The sequence below is a fragment of the Acomys russatus genome, chromosome 14 (genome assembly GCF_903995435.1).
Source record: "Acomys russatus chromosome 14, mAcoRus1.1, whole genome shotgun sequence".
NCBI lineage: Eukaryota > Metazoa > Chordata > Mammalia > Rodentia > Muridae > Acomys > Acomys russatus.
The window spans coordinates 53,790,537-53,806,884 of NC_067150.1; the positions used below are offsets into that span (position 1 = coordinate 53,790,537).

A 16,348-nucleotide genomic window follows, 5' to 3' on the forward strand; every position below is an offset into this window, starting at 1 on the left:
TGGGATTAAAGGTGTGTGCCACCACCCAGCATGTATACTTGTCTTTAAAGGCTTCTAAAATAAGGGCTGGAGAGATAGCTCAATGGGGAAAGTGCTTGACTTGCAATCATGAGGACCTGGGTTCAAGTCTCTAGTACATATGGCTGTCATGTGTTGAGTGATGGAGACAAGTGGGTAGATTAGACTGGCCAAAGGACTTGGCTAGGATGGTGAGCTCCAGGTTCCATGAGAGATCCTGTCTTAAAAAAAGAAAAAAGAAAAGGCACTCAATGGAATATGATACAGAGAAGATTACCATAGCCTGTGAGCAAGGACAACATGCAAACTTGTGAGCTGTTCCATATTTTTGAGTACCGGGAGAAAGAATTGAAATAAGTGTGGGGGGGGGGGCTTGGGGGTCACCTCATGGGGAAGCTAGAAACCTAGGACAATGGAAACTCCCATGAATCTATGAAGGTGACCCTAATTAAGACTCCTAGTGATGGGGGATATGGAGCCAGAAATGGCCATCTATGTTACCAGAAAAGACTTCCAATGGAGGGACTGGGACACCAACCCAGCCACAAAACCTTCAGCCTACAATTCGTCCTGCCTACAGTATATGTAGGGGTAAAGATGGAGCAGAGATTGAAGAAGTGGTCAGCCAGTGACTGGCCCAGCTTGAGACCCATGCCATGAGAGAGAGCCCACCCCTGACACTGATAACGATACTCTGTTATCCTTGCAGACAGCAGCCTAGCATAACCGTCATCTGACAGGCTTCACCCAGCAACTGATGGAAATAGATGCTGAGACCCACAGGCAAACATTAAGTGGAACTTGTGGAATTCTGTGGAAGAGAGGGATAAAGGATTGAAGGAGCCAGAGGGTCAAGGACCCCACAAGAAAACCTACAGAATCAACTATCCAGTGCCTGTAGGGGCCCACAGAGGCTGAACCTCTGAACAGAGAGCATGCATTGGTGGGACCTACGCCCCTCTGCACATGTGTAACAGTTGTGCGGCTTGCTCTTCATGTGTGACTCCTAACAGCAGGACAGGGGCTGTCTCTGACTCTGTTGCCTGCCTTTGGATCCCTTTCCCCTAACTGGGCTGCCTTGTCTAGCCTCAATAGAAGATGTGCCTAGTCCTACTACAACTTGGTATGCCAAGGTGGATTGATATCCATGAGAGGTCTCCCCTTTTCTGAGGAGAATGGGAAGAGTGAAGGGTGAGGGGGAGGTGAGGTGAGAGGGAGGGACTGAGAGGGGAAGAAGGAGGGGAAACTGTGATAGGGATGTAAAGTAAATTAACTAAAAAATGGAGAGAGATAAGAAAAAATACTCATCACTGACTTTGACCTCTACACATGGGCACCGTGCACAGGTAAATACACTTGCACACATGCATGTACCACATGAGCACACGCGTGCGCGCGCGCACGCACACACATACACACACACACACACACACATTAAATCTAGCTGAGTAGCGCACACCTTTAATCCCAGCACTCTGGAGGCAGAGGCAGGCTGACCTCTGAGTTTGAGGGTAGCCTATCTACAGAGTGAGTTGCAGGACAGCCATGATTTTACCTCATTTGGGAAACTCAGTTGTTCTTATAAAAATATGTTACAGGGCTCAGCAGCTAAGAACATTGGCTGCTCTTTCAGGGGACCTGGGTTCAATTCCTAGCACTCACCAAGTGGCTCACAGCTGTCTATAATTCCAGTTCCAGGCATCTGACATCCTCTCTTTGCCTCTGTGGTCACTGCACACACAAGGTGCACATATGTACATGCAGATAAACCATTCATGCACATAAAATAATAATTACTACTAATAAGTTACAGTCATCAACTCACGGTGGTCTGACTCATGATAGTTTGACCGTATGGTGGCACAATAGGAACTGTACTTCAGGCTTTGAATTTTGCTCTTTGCTTGGGCCATGGAGATCAAACTCTCTTGCCCTGCTGGCCAGCAGCAGCTTGCTACAGCTCTCAGTCAGCTGTGTGCAAACAGGGAAACATGAGCACTCAACAGTTGCTGGCAAGTTCTGGAAACGGTAAATCCCTGGAGGTGTCCCACACTTTGAGGCTTTGTGGGAGATGCTGCTGCCCACCTCATCAAGCTGTAAGCCTGCTCACCATGCATGGAGCAATGAGCAATGAGGAGCCCTGGCTGCTCTTCTTCCTCCATCAGAGAACATGAGACCCGGGACTGGGAGAGCCACTGGGATGTTAGGATGACAGCTAACCCACTCACAAGGGGACCTGTAGTTCTGCCCAGAGCATGAACAAAGCTGATCTCTATAATATTCACGAACCCAAGGGGTTTATCTATATATGTAAAGGCCCATCATGGGGGGGGGGAACCCAAAGACTTTACCAAGGAACCTGGTGTGGGTGAACCAGCTGGGACAAAACGGAGCCTTTGCAGAGTGAAAGAAAGAGTTCACAGCCCCAGGTTTTAGCAGTGGACACCAGGACACCCAGGACCTCTGCGTAGTCACCTGTCCAGGGAGCCTCCACACCCCTCCCACCCCTGCTCTCATGACTATATATTTTTACCTAATGAAATCAAACATAGCTTAGAGAAAATAAATTATTATTTGCTTATTGTTCACTTCTCAAATTAGCGTTGTTACTTATACATAATGATGGGTTATGACATTTGCATACACGCAAATGATGTATTTTGATCCTTTCATCATTGCCCACTCTTGTTGCTTTCCATTCCTGCTGATCTCTTCCTCTTCCCAGCTGCTCCCCCTTCTTCTTTCTTTCTTTCTATCATGACCCAGTGAGTTTAATTAAGTTTTTTTTTCAGGAGCATGGACATCTAGTCAGTGACTACACCCCAGAAGAAAATGCCCCTTCCTTCTCAGGCACTGCAGACTTCCTGTAGACCTTCAGTGAGGTGTAGGGCCCGTGAGCTCTCACTCTTTCACAACAGAGTGCTGCTGGGCCCACAAGAAGATAAATTATTTTATGCAGTTAAAAGTTATCATGGACTGAGCATGAGATTACTTTCCCCATCTCCTGTCCCCATCCTGTCTATCTATAGCTAGATAGACAAGGAAGAGGGAGGGAGGAAAGGCAGAGAGAGGGGGGGCGAGAGATTAAACTATGGGGTTTCTTGCTTTTGTTATTCATTGCATACTGTTTGAAGAGATCAAGAGAAAAATGAGATAAAATTACATATTTATCAGACTATAGTAGAGCAATGTAAGCAAATGTGTGCCATCATACTTCGATATACTTTCTTGTTCTACCCCATGGCACCTCCTCTACACACCAAACTCTCTTCTCCCCATACCAGACAGCTGATATCCAATCCCAAGTTCTGAGCATGTACTCTATAGCAGGTCCCAAGGTGCTGGGGCCTGCAAACTCTTTTTTTCTGGACAAACCCAGAATATAAAGACTTTAGGCTTTACCACCACTTATACTTTACTAGCAGCTGCCCAACTTTACTGTTACCGGCTTACAAGGTGTAAGATCCTTAGGTAAATAGCTGTGTCCAAGTAAAACTTGATTTGCACAGACAAGCAGTTTGTCTGTGAGTTAGAATCAACCATATGTCAATCAACTATGTCAAAAGGCCTAACAGTCAGAGTCTGCTGTGCCATCCACATGACCCTGTGCTTCTCATGTAAGTGCCCCTCCTGGGCAAAGTGAATTCAAAGCCACACTGAGGGAATTGTGGAAAATGTAGTTTTTGGTTTCTTCCATACTAGAGGGGAGAAGCTGTGCTAGATTGACAATAGATAGCGTGGCACACTGACACATGTGGATCACATAAGATTCATCAGCCATGATGCCGGGATGACTGGGCCCAAGTCTTCAGAACTGGTAACTGTTCTTGGATTTCAACAGAAGACTAGGCTTCCCTGTGAGCAGCACAAGATCCAAACTAAAAGGCCTTGCCTGAGGGCACTCAAGTCTTGCCTGTCATGTGGATTGCGTCGACCTTCCATGGTGTCAGAAGCTCAGGCTTTTTGATTTTGATGTTCCATCATCTGTGGCTTTTCTGCTATGCCATTTTCAGTGGCTGCATATCACCACCAACAAGGTGTCTTAGCCACCATTCTACTGCCATGAAGAGACATCAGGACCACAGTTTCAGAGGTTTAGTCCATTATCATCAAGGTGAGGAGTATGGCAGCAGGCAGGCAGGTGATGGAGCAGTAGGGGGGAGAGAGAGAGAGAGAGAGAGAGAGAGAGAGAGAGAGAGAGAGAGAGAGAGAGAGAGAGAGAGAGAGAGAGAGACTCTAGCCTTGACATGGGCTTTTGAAACATCAACGCCTACGCCCCCCCCACACACACACACTTCCTCCAATATGGCTACACTTCTTAATCCTCCTAATCCTTTCAAATAGTGTCACTCCCGGGTGACTAAGCATTAAAATATTTGAGTCTATGAGGGCCATTCTCATTCAAACAATCAGGCAAGGATAAGGGCAGAAAGACTTCCTCTAAATGGATATTTTACATAGTGGGCCTCTCATCACCTCTGCTCACATGCCCCAGGTTTACTGGCTTTTATAATTTGGAATTCTGTCTTGTGAAAATCATCTGTGAATCTCACCCTGAAGGAACAGTATCTAACTCAAGACCCTTGCTAAAGAGAATTTTGTGTTTCAAAATCCCCAATGTTCAAACCTTGGGCCAATAAGACTGCAAGGAAGAGCCAGAAGTGGTGGCACATGCCTATAGCCCCAGCACCCAGGAGACTAATGAAAGAAAACTGGGAATTTGAGATCATCTTAGGCAGCCTGCTTCGAAAAACAAAACAAAACAAAACAAAACAAAACAAGAGAATTTATGGTGTGAATCACACTCCCTGATAACCTGCTGGGCTTGCCAACAGGCACAGAAAGGGCTGCAGAAATGGATGAGAAATTTGGTTTTTACTTCAGGTAGCCAAGGACACAGGTACCAACAAGTGGTCTAAAAATCAATAAAGCGAGAAAGAGCCGGTGTGAAAAGTCGACTTGTGGCCAATGGCATGCCGATGCTGATTGACAGTTCAGATTGAAAGGACATCACAGTATTGCAGGTAGTGTTCCAAACCCAGGTCACACTCACACTGGCCAGAGGGCTGAAGCCTAAGCTAGTGTAGGTCAAGGAAGCTGAGTCACACAAGATGCTCATGGGCCAACAACCAAGACTTAGATAACAGTTCTTCAGGCCATGTTCCAGATCACATAAAAGTCTTCTCAGCCAAGATGCAGAAGTGCAACCCCCGCCCTTCCTGAGCGCATGCTATTCTTTTGGTCAAATGTTCAGCAATACATAAAACTCTAAAGAACAATCCCTGATACACTTGCATACAAGAGCCTAGAAGCCAAAGTATCTGGAGAATTACAATAAACATTTTCATATGCCTGGCTTTCAGACTCATACAAAATTCTAGAACAAAGTTCTAAAATTGTACAATGTCACTACAGTCCCATTCTGGACAGCCAGATTGCTGCAAACTGATTTCTTTGGGGCTGAGCTTTCAGTAGCACATATTCCAAGTCCAGCTGCCAGAACACAGAGGGTATAAAACCATACAGGATCACTAAAACCCAGAACCCACATTACAGGGCAGTGTTGAGAGTCGTCCAAAGTCCCTCTGAAACACTGATGCTGGGTTCACCCAGTGTTATTAGGGCTAATTCTGGAGACAGGTTTCGAAATCCTACAGCAAACCTAAAGCGTGCTGAGCTCTGGAATCCCACGTGGTTCCTGGAGATGACACCCCTGGTCGCTGTCTTCCATGTCCCAGCCTGGGAGACTGCATAATGCTTAAAGCTCAAACCCCTCTGGGCTGGACAGATTTCTCAGTAGTTGAAAGCAATGGCTGCTCTTCCAGAGGACCTGAGTTTGATTCCCAGCACTCAGATGACGGCTCACAATGGTCTGTAATTCCAGTCCTAGAGAATCCAATGGCCTTTTCTGGAGCTGTCCTTCCCTCCCTCAGCTGCTACTATGTTCTAGAAGCATTCACATATTTGTGAACAGCAAGACCAGACAAGGCAGTGGTCTTTTCAGTGTATGAAAGATTAATAGTAAATACAAATACAATATTTGAGCTGCCTACATTGTGTTTCCTATTAATTTCTTGGCATTTAATCCCCCAGAAAGCTTGTGGTTGGATTATCACTATAATCAATGGTATTAATAATCACTATTGAAAGTCTCATTTTAGAGTTGAAAGATCCAGTCTCAGAAATACAACTGATTTCAGGGCTACTGGGAGATGCCCCAGCAATGGGGTAGAAGATTTGGGGAAAGGTGGTCTGTTTGAGCCCAAAACTCCTAAATTCCAGGCGGGGAATAACCCAAGAAATCAGCTGTGGAGTAGGCAAAAGGTGACAGACCAAGAAATTCAACTTGAAAAGATGTGAATCAAAAGAAGGTTCCTTTGGGATTTTTACTGAATTATAAACCACGTGTGCCGGCTGGACTCGGGCCAACTTGAACAAGGTAGAGAGTTCTTTTAGAAGAGGGAACCTCAGCTGAGAAAGGACCCCCAACAGACTGTCCTGTGGGCATGCCTGGGGTGCATTTCCTTGATCGATGATTGATGTGGGAAGGCCCCTGGGCTGGTGGTCCTGGGTAGTATAAAAAAGCAAGCTGACTGAGCAAGCCAGGAGCAGCAAGTCAGGAAGCAGCATTCCTCTATGGCTTCTCCTCCAGTCCCTGCCCTGGCTCCCCTCAGTGATGAACAGTATGCTATAAGGTGAGATAAGCCCCTTCTTCCTTGTGGTGGTTTAAATAAGAATGATCCCCCATTTGTTGGGGACAGTAGGCCATATGGCCAGTGTTCAGCCATCTTGTCAGAGCATGCACCTTTAGGCTTCCATGTCTCCAGCAGTCTGTCATTTACCAGAAACCAGCTGACTCGGTCGTGGTTCGGCAGTTAGACTAAAGACAAGATTAAGATGGAGCCACCCTGTTATGGCTTACCAGTTAGACTAGATAAAGATAGAGCAAAATACTCGGTGTGGCAGAACGTTATGACCCTGCCTGGAATTCCCTGTGTCTTGAAAGAGCCTGCAGCTGGGTTGCCATAGCAATATGCTTCCCTGTCTCCTGCCTTATAAAAGTTGCCCATGAGCAGCAGTTCCGGGAACTGTATCCTGACTAACCAGATCTTTGACAACTTTCCTCTTTCTCTGGAATTTCTCCCCTTTTGTGATTATAGCAGCTGTAAAGGTAGACACCTGCTGGAGCATTCCAGAGTTAGGTATCCACAGCAACCCTCACTTACGCAGATACCCATACTCCTGTGCCTATAAAAATCCTGTGAAAAATTCCAATAAACGGGGCTTGATCAGAATCCAGACTTGCCTTCATTTCTTTGCGTCTCCTGTCCCCCCCACTCGTCTGCCCCCTCCACAGGTACCCGTTGAAGACCCCGCGGACGGGGACACCCATTGACTCATACATATATTTACTTGAATGTTGGGTTCCGAGCTGGTGGACTGTTTAGGAAGGATTAGGAGGTGTGGCTTTGGGAGGGAGGTATGCCACTGGGGGTCGGCTTTAAAGTTTCAAAAACCCAAGTCAAGCTTAGTATTCTCCCTCTGCCTCTTGTCTTGGACCAGGTCTGCCTGGCATCCATTTCCTAGCCTTGATGATCATGGACTAACCCTCTGAAACTGTAAGCAAGCCTCCAATTAAATGCTTTGTTCTATAACCCACTTTGTTAATGGTATTCCTTCACAGCAATAGAGTAGTAACTAAGACACTTTCCCAAGTTAGCTTTGGCCATGGTGTTTTATCACAGCAATAGAAACCTTAACTAAAATACCATATGTTTTGTATTAGTTGCTTTTCTCAGTCCTCTGACAAAATTCTGGAGAAAAAGAGTTGATCTTTGCTCACAGTTTATGGGGCTACAGTTCACCATGGTGAGCAAGGCCAGGCCATGGAAACAGGAGGGGACTGCCACACTGCATGAACAGCCACAAAGCAGAAAAAGATGAACCCTGGTGTTTCGCTCACACCCTCCTTTCTTACTCAATCTAGAATTTCAGCCTAGGGATTGCTGCTGCTGACACTCAGGCTGGATCTTCTGTCTTTATTAAAACTCTGTGGGAACACCCTCATAAATGTGCTCACCAGCATGTTTTTCTATGCTGATTCTAAACCCAGTCACCCACCGCACATATGCAGGCTGAAATGTGACGATACAAGGCAAATAGCAGCAGTGGATTTTTTAAGCTTTAAAAGAGTGTGTGTGTGTGTGTGTGTGTGTGTGTGTGTGTGTGTGTGTGTTGTGTACATGAGTATAGCTGTCCATGGAGTCCATGAGGAGGCATGCCATGGCACATGTGCTAACTCACACAGAAACATTTATACACACACCATACACAAACATACAGAAGAAAAAATAAATACATGCATATTTTAAAACAAAATGAAATGGCTTTTATAAATATGACCAGTAATGTTCAAGGACTTCAAGGGAAATGTGAACACAGTGAGGGGAAAAAAAATAGAAGGTACAAATTTTTTTAATCACGTGGATTTCTACAAATAAAAATGTACTATGAGGAATTAAAAAACCCAGATGGAGTTAAGAGGAAATGGAACGAACACCATCAGTGTTGAAGAGACAGCAGGAGTCTCTTTCCAGGCTGAAATGCGTGGAAAGGCTGAGCGGCAGGGAAAGACAGCCGCTTTAACTTCTGGGACAGCATTTTGTTGACTGACACACATGAAGATGCAGTTTCAGAGGAGAGCAGAAAAAAAAAATGTGTGGAGAAGTATTAGGGAAAGTTTCCCAAAACTGATGAAAAATAAACTCACAGACCCCAGAATGTTAATGAATCTCAAGCAGAAAAAAAAATCAGACAGACACTGTGCTCCGATTGTTAAAACAAAAAACAAACAAACACACAGGCATAGGGGAGGGGAGTAAGGGGAAAATGGGAGGGAGGGAGGAATGGGAGGATACAAGGGAGGGGATAACCAAAAATAAAAATAAAATAAAATAAACTGACAAAAAGAAAGAAAGAAACAAACAAATAAAAACATTGATAAATTACTGAAAGCAGCAGAAGGAAAAACCCCACAATCCAGCTTATAAGAGAGACAGAGGGGGAAAAAAAAAACCAGACTTTTGTCACAGCCATGCACATTTGGAATGAATAAAAGACAACTTTACAGTAGTAAAAGAAAAAAAAAAAAAAAAAACAACCTGTCAAACTAGAATTCTGTATTCAGTGGAATGTCCTCCAAACAAAAACCAAAAAACCAAACCAAAACAAAACAAAAAAACTTTTGCAAACACAGCTGATAGAATTCAATCTTGGCAAAGCTACACTACAAGAACGACTAAAGGAAATGATCCTGGCAGAAATAAAATGACACTGAGTGGAAACTTGGATCTATCATCAGGAATAAAGACTGCTAAAAATAGTAACTATGTTAGTAAACATATTTTTCTATTTTGTCATCTCCTTAAAAATAATTGAATCAATATATAGCAATGCCAGCAGAATGGTAGGGGAACAAAAGTACGGTGTTCTGTAACCACTCAATACTAAAACAGTGACAACAACAGGTTCAAAAATTAGACAGTGCAAATGGAAACAAACAAGATGGAAGGGTCATGCCTCAGATTACATTAATTATAAGTGGTCTAATTATGAATTTAAAAGTCAGAGATTGTCAGATGAAATGAGAAGGCAGTTTCATCAAACTACCTGCTGCTCACAAGAAACCCATAAAGACATAAACAGTTTGCAAACACAAAGATGGATGTAGATATTCCATTTAAAATATAACCCTAAAAGAACTGGTGAGATGGTATAAATATGAAAAAAATCTAGAGAAACAGGAAGTCAAGTTGAATGTTTAATAATAATTAAGCATATAACACAAAAGTTCTAAATATGGGTTACATTTGGTGGCAAATACCTTCAACCTCAGCAGGTGGGATTCTGTGAGTTTGAGTCTAGCCTGGTCTATATAGACAATTCCAGGCCAACCAAGGCTACACAATGAGAACCTGCTTCAAAATTGTTGAATGATTATTATTAATATTTCATATTGAATTATTATTTTAGTGAAATCAGCAGTTACTTCTGAACCAACTTTATACCCAAATAACCACACAGAGAGACCCGGATCTATTTAATTCACCTATAGCACAATGCTGCACAATAATTACTCCATCCTAAACCTCCATGCTAGTATAGTTTCTTCCCATGCAGATTTCCCACATTATACTTGCTTTAGAATCATCTCCTAGGCCTGGTTCGTTTCTCTTGGAGTATCCTAGTCTCTCTTCGTGGCTCCTTCCTCTCCTTCTTCCTCTTTCTCCTCCCTTCACTGGATCAGGATGTCCCACCCTGTTCTCTGTTATTGCTCAGCATTGGCTAGTTTGTTTTTATAGACAACACAGAGAACAAATGGTGACATGTTTACACAAATTTGAAACTGGAGATACTCAGAATAAACATCACAGTGCAATGTCAGGATTCATCCAGAGCGTGAGGTAGAGAAATCAGCATTTTGAATGGACAAGGACAAACTGTACACAGTCCACAAGAACATTATGCCAACACAGAATGTTTTTCTAAATATGTATATTCTTCCTAATAACAGTTTCAAGAGTCATGAAGGAAAACGATGAAACTGTATGGATGCAGACAGGTCCACAGTCACTGCTGGGGTTTCAATAAACCTGCCAACTACGGCTTGGGGTGAGGGGTCAGTACCTCAGTAAGAATAAAGATGACGTGAATGACCCAGTTTGGTTGCTTTGATTTATTGACATTTGTTGCGCATCCTGTCTCAGCAAGAGCACACTACACACACACACACACACACAGACAGAGAGAGAGAGAAGGGGAAGAGGAGAGGAGAGGAGAGGGGAGAGAGAGAGAGAGAGAGAGAGAGCACATATCAAGATGGCCACTTTCTGCACCACAGGAACGATCAATGTATTTAGAAAATTTGAACACAGAGTTTGTCTCATGACCAAAACAAAATTGAGCCATGAGTCATCGACAGGCAGATAGTCCCCCACAATATATGGAAATGGAATAATACTCTTCAAAACATTGTTAGATTCAACGAATAAATCACAAGATGTTAACATTTTGGGGTTTTTTTTTTCTGATTTGTTTGGTTGGTTGGTTGGTTTTTTTTTGTTTTGTTTTTTTTTTTTTTGAGACAGGGTCTCTCTGTGTAGCCTTGGCTGTCCTGGACGTGCTTTGTAGACCAGGCTGGCCTTGAACTCACAGCAATCCACCTGCCTCTGTCTCCCAAATGCTAGGATTAAAGGCATCCGCCACCACCACCCGGCGGGATAATGTCATTTTCTATGGTTTGTTATTTCTGTTTAGAGTTTTGTAAAATGAGTAAAATTGGAATTGAAACTGAAACTGAAGACTCAAGTACAACACATTAATTAAAAAAAAAAAAAGGAGATTCATAATTTAAGTTTTTACCAAACCAAGTGGATTCCCAAAATTATATACAAAGATATACAACAATTAAAAAATATTGGCAGCGGGTAAAGGCACTTGCTGCTAAATTCAACCCTCTAAATCCAATCCCCAGACCCCACATGGTGGAAGCAAAGAACTGACTCCTGTGAGTTGTCTTTTGACCTCCACACACATGCTGTGGTGGGCTTCCGGACTGATGGGTGAGAACACAGCATCAGCAAAGAGGATGAAGAATTGTGCTGGGGTGGTGGGTATCAGCTCTTGATCTGCAAGCCTAAGAACCTGAGTTTGAATCTCGAGCATTCCTGTAAAAAACTCAAGCATGGCTATGCATGCCTGCAACCCCAGCATTGGAGGACAGGGACAGCCAGGTCCCCGGAGCTTGCAGGCCACCCAGCCGAGCTAAAACAGGGCTTCTGGTTCAGTGATACACCCCATCTGAAGGTACTGGGGTGCAATAGAGGAAGACATCCACATCCTGCTCCTGCCTCTGCAGACGTGCACCTGGGTACCCTTGCACGCGTGCCCCCACCCACATACACACACAAGTAAAAAGATAAGGAAAAATTTATATTTTAAAAAGATTGTTATATATTTTGAGTTTCATAGTTTTCACGACTATACATTTGTTAAAACTGCTCCTGCATGGTTCACTTTAGAGGGATGCATTTTGCTGTATGTATGTATCCGTGTACATACGTACCCCAGTAAAGGTGATACAATTAGGTTAAAGTTTGTGTAAGCATACATGTGCATGTGAGACAGGGTCTCTCATAGCCTGATTTGGCTAAACTGGCCAATGGGGCCCAGAAATCTACCTTGTCTCTGCCTCCCCAGGCCTGGGTTTACAAACATCTGCCACCACGCCTGACTGTTTCTACATGGGTCCTAGCATTTTACTGTGGGCAAGAATTTACCAACAGAATGCCACCCCTGCGCAGGTTTTGTTTGTGCTTTTCCTTTTTATCTTACATGTGACTGCTCAGCGTGCTGTTCTGTAAGCAGCGCTGACAGTTTGATTTGCCCCCTGGGCTCCCAGTTCCCAGTTGGGAATAGCTATAAGCTTGGAGATTGACACTGAGAAAACAAGCAATAGAGGTTGTATTTAGATCCTTCAAGCAACTGAAAACTAAAGTCTCCCAACTAAGAAAGGCTCAGTCAAGGGCTGGGCTGGGCTCTGCTGGGTGTTGAAGCCTCCTGTGACCCAGATGGAGGAAGCTGTCCCTCCCCAAATTTTGACAAGCTCACACCAGTAATTTGCTCCAAAACATCTGTAATTCTTCCTGCCTGGTTTAGAGATGTTTTTAAGTTGGCTCTTATTTTCTTCCCAAAACACTTCAGCAATGACTGAGGGTGCTCGTCAAGTTCCCCACCACTGGCCCTGGAACCCTGAATGACTTCTTCTAGAAACATCTTGGGTTTTACACGCCTGTCATTTTAGAACATAGGTGGTCTCATCAACTGTCACAGGGTGTCAGTTTGCTTTAGTTTAGTTTAATTTTGGGGGGGGGAGGTGATTAGTGGGATAATAAAGGGTAGTTAGTTATTTGATTTGCTAACACCCAGATGGGCCTAAATATAAGACAGAGGAGAACAAATACTGAGTAAGAGTTTCAGTGAATTCCTCTTGCATTCCTCATCAATTCCAGTGGGTTCCTCTTGGCACTAAAATTTTATTTATTATTTTCAGTTCCTTTTAAAAATAGAATCTGATGCAACCATTGGGAGCCAGCGTCAGGCTGGGAGCCCTGCCTATGAACAACAGCAACGCAATGTAAATCAGCTCAGTAGCCTAACTAGAGCACCTATTGCATACGCAGACCTTTGGGGACCTTTGTGAAAAATCCAGGAAGAATCTCTGGCTTTGATAGACTGTAATAAAAAATAAGAGCCGGGCGTGGTAGTGCACGCCTACGCACGCCTTTAATTCCAGCACTTGGGAGGCAGACGCAGGAGGATCACTGTGAGTTCGAGGCTAGCCTGGTTTACAAAGTGAATCCAGGACAGCCAAGGCTACACAGAGAAACCCTGTCTCGAAAAACAAACAAACAAACAAACAAATGAAATAGGAGCACATGGGGCTGGCCATGGCTCAGTTACCAGCAGCGTGTTTGCTGTGTATGCATGAGACAGCCTGAGTGCAGAACCTAGCATCCGTGTAAGAAGCTGGCCAAGATGATGACCATTAGTGTGATCTTAGTGCCTGGGAGGCAGAGATGGGAGGATTCCTGGAGTTTGCTGGCTGGTCACTGTAGCTGAATCAGTTGTCTCAAAACAAACAAACAAGAAAACAACACTTACACACACACACACACACACACACACAAAACACACCCCACACTCATATGGTATAGGGCAATTGAAAAAGACACCTAATATTGACTCTGGCCCCCTCACATGTGCACACCAACCCACAGATGCTCACACATGAACACACAATAGAGAAAAGAAGAAGCATGCACAGTTATTAGATTTCAAGCCAGAGGAATTAAAAATGTCACTAATTAGCAAGTCAAAGAACAAGCCACTTCATTTCTTGGTTGAACAAATTTTAATGTGCAAAAGAGAAACACTAATCCCAGTTGGATGAGTTTCAGAAAAGATCATTCTTGGAATGGCTGTTTAATAATAATAATAATAAAAATCAAAAACAAAAAACAAATGTGAGCTGGTGAAGGCCTTTAATTCTGAAACTTGGGAGGCAGAGGCGGGTGGATTTCTATGAGTTCTACCAGCCTAGTCTACATGGTGAGACCCTATCAGAAAAAAACAAAACAAATGCATACACCTGCCCACATACGCACATACACACGAACACACAAATAAAGGAAGAAGAATTGCATAGATTCTGTTGCTCTGTTAAATATAATGGGGATACAGGCTTAAGAGACCTCTGCAAAAAGCACAAAGCTACTTGGAATTTATTTGTTTATTTCCTCATAGGTCTACAAAAGGGATTAGGGCAAATAATAGGCTCTGTTACTTTGAAAAGTATTAAGATAATATTTTAAATCGTCAAGAGTTACACTTCTACATCTGGCCAAGATGAGGTAGCTTATGTCAGACCTAAGGGATCGTCTTCAAAAGTTAGATGGTGCAATTTTGTTTGTTTTGTTTTTTTGAGATAGGGTTTCTCTGTGTAGCCCTGGCTGTCCTGGAACTCAGAAATCTGCTTGCCTCTGCCTCCTGAGTGTTGGGGATTAAAGGTGTGTGCCCTTATTCCCAGTTTACTTTTAAAGATCTCACTTATGACTTTTAGGGTGGCCAAGGCAGCCACTATTCAAAGGGCCAAGATTAAAGAATGGGGGGAAGCTCTTTGTAAGGTCTCTAATCTTTTCTGGTTGGGGTTACAAGGTCACCACAAAGATGCCTACGAGCCACAGAGAGGACAGACAAGCACAGCTCTAGGCTCCAAAAAGTAAGCTACACCTGGAGGAGCCAAGAGCCAACAGAACAGCAGCATGGAGACAGGTATGTCACCCACGGCAATCTCCTCAATGAGGTATTGCCCAGTTCTTAGCTGTGTGAGTGAAAGGCTAAGAAGTTAAATAAAAGTATCCAAAAACTTCCCCGGGGCCCTTGGGAGACTCACTTTGTAGACCAGGCTGGACTCGAACTCACAGCGATCCGCCTTCCTCTGCCTCCCAAGTGCTGGGATTAAAGGTGTGCACCACCACTCCTGGCGAAAAATCTATTTTCAAAAAATAAAAATAAAAATGTTTAAAGAAAATAAAATGTCAAAATCCAACCTTTTAAAATAATTATTTAATTAGGTGTGTGTTTGTGTGTGTGTGTGTGTGTGTGTGTGTGTGTGTGTGTGTGTGTGTATGTGCCCACACACGTCTTGGCAGGTACCTATGGAGGTCGGAAGAAGATATCAAATGCCTGGAATTACAGGCCTGTAGAGTTGTGAGCCACCTACTGGGACCAAATTTGGGTTCTCTGCAAGAGCAACGTGCATTCCTAACTGCTGAGCTATCTTTTTTTTTTTTTTTAAACAAAAAAAAAATCACAGCTTCACATGAGTCAGCCTAAAGCTCGAGCATAGAGAACCTAAAGTGAAGGGACAGACAGCTAAGGCACAGTATCTGTGCACTACATCTGACCACAGGCTGACTCATAAGGCATATAACAAGGTTCAAATAGTAACCAGGGTGTGGTTGTGTGCGCCTGCAATCACATGGGCAGCAGGAAGATGGTGAGTTCAAGGCCAGCCTGGGCTGCATAGTAAGACCCTAACCCAAGGGCTGGAGTCATGGCTCTGAGGTTCGGAGCACTGCTTGCTCTGCCACAAGCTGTAGATTCAATTTCCAGCACCCACATGGGTGTCTGTAACTCCAGTTCCGGGGGATCTGACACACCCCACACAGACATACGCGTAGGCAAACATTAACACACATAAAACAAAAGTAAATTACTAATTTTTATATTAAAACAAAAAGAACCTGACCCAAAACAAAGATGATAGAAATGATTAAAAGTAATCCTTTGAGCCGGGCGTGGTGGCGCACGCCTTTAATCCCAGCACTTGGGAAGCAGAGGCAGGTGGATCACTGTGAGTTCAAGGCCAGCCTGGTCTACAAATCGAGTCCAGGACAGCCAAGGCTACACAGAGAAACACTGTCTCGAAAAACCAATTAAATAAATAAACAAAGTAATAAAAAAAAGTAGTCCTTTGACTACTTGGAATGAACAAATGAATTAATGAGTTAGTGGGTGAAATCTAGGAACTGATAAGAAAAAGTTACACACAACATTTTCAGACATTTGAAATCCAGCATTGTGTTTCTAGATGTGGGTTTTTAAAGTCACAACAGAAGTTCAAGAACTGTTGGACAGATAAATGTGATATGGCAAAATTTCCACCTAAACCTGTGCTTAGTGGGAAGTTTATAACTATAATTGCTTA

The 16,348-nt window shown here is 43.6% G+C and overlaps 1 non-coding gene across 1 annotated transcript; it reads left to right on the forward strand.

The window, feature by feature from the left end:
- Positions 1 to 237: 237 nt before the first annotated feature.
- LOC127198872 (U6 spliceosomal RNA) lies at positions 238 to 348 on the forward strand. The gene has a single exon (XR_007831903.1). It is a non-coding gene; the product is annotated as a U6 spliceosomal RNA (small nuclear RNA).
- The last annotated feature ends 16,000 nt before the right edge of the window (positions 349 to 16,348 follow it).